This window comes from Fopius arisanus, unplaced genomic scaffold, assembly GCF_000806365.1.
Source record: "Fopius arisanus strain USDA-PBARC FA_bdor unplaced genomic scaffold, ASM80636v1 scaffold00016, whole genome shotgun sequence".
NCBI lineage: Eukaryota > Metazoa > Arthropoda > Insecta > Hymenoptera > Braconidae > Fopius > Fopius arisanus.
The window spans coordinates 179,880-180,938 of record NW_011887755.1 but is presented as its reverse complement, the minus strand read 5'-3'; positions in this window follow the sequence as shown (position 1 = coordinate 180,938).

The window sequence follows — 1,059 nt, the reverse complement described above, 5'->3', positions numbered from 1 at the left end:
TGAATGATGATATTTCCAGGAAGGATGAGGACCGTGGAATTTCGTCTGCCCCGATAAAAATGGAATACCACCACCCACACCGCAAATGCATTAGCAACCACCTGACCCCTTGTAGAAGGGCAATATTTTTCTGATATGTTTTTACGATTGGTCTTCATATTTCACACCTGAGCTTCAGCTAAATATATTTACCCCACGTTGAGCTTGTAACGATAAATAATTTTTTTCACCTCTCCCCCTTGGGCTACATGAGACTGACATGTACCCCGATACATCGCTGGGTGAGGAGATAACAAAGCTTTATTAGAGATGATAGCGAAAGCCCATCCAAGATCCATTACACATGCACTTTCGTTGGCAAACAGATGAATTCTTTTTAGTTTACCTTCGATTGAATATTGCCGCGTGGGCGGAGCCTTTGAAATATTGCGATTGAATTATCGGTACTCCATACTTCTGCATCATACCACCAACGAGTTGGATATTAATTCAAATCCTTTGGGATTATCTTCTGATTGGTGGGATATTTACATTACGGCTTTGAGTTTCTCCTCATTTTTATTTTTGCATTTATCACATTTCACGCTGCATCGAAGATTTTTCAACGCGACAGAAATTCGATGAAAAAAATATTACTGCTATATGGAAAATACTTTCGCAATTGTCACTATAATTGATTTCATGTCATCTTTATTGAAATATAAATAAAATAAATAATCCGTTAATTTGAATTCCTGAATTGAATTTATTTATTTGAATTTCAAAATGTATTAATCACTTTACTTCATAAATCAACTTTTCGGTACATTCAAGAGATTTTCAGATTGATTTTCCCTTTGTTAATCAGTTCATTAAAAATTATTAATTGATTTCATATCACATTTCTTGAAATATAAATAAAATAAATAATCCATTAATTTGAATGCCAGAATTGAATTTATCTATTTGAATTTCAAAATGTATTAATCACTTTAGTTCATAAATCAAATTTTCAGTACATTCAAGAGATTTGCAGATTGATTTTCCCTCTGTTAATTAGTTCATTAAAAATTATTAATT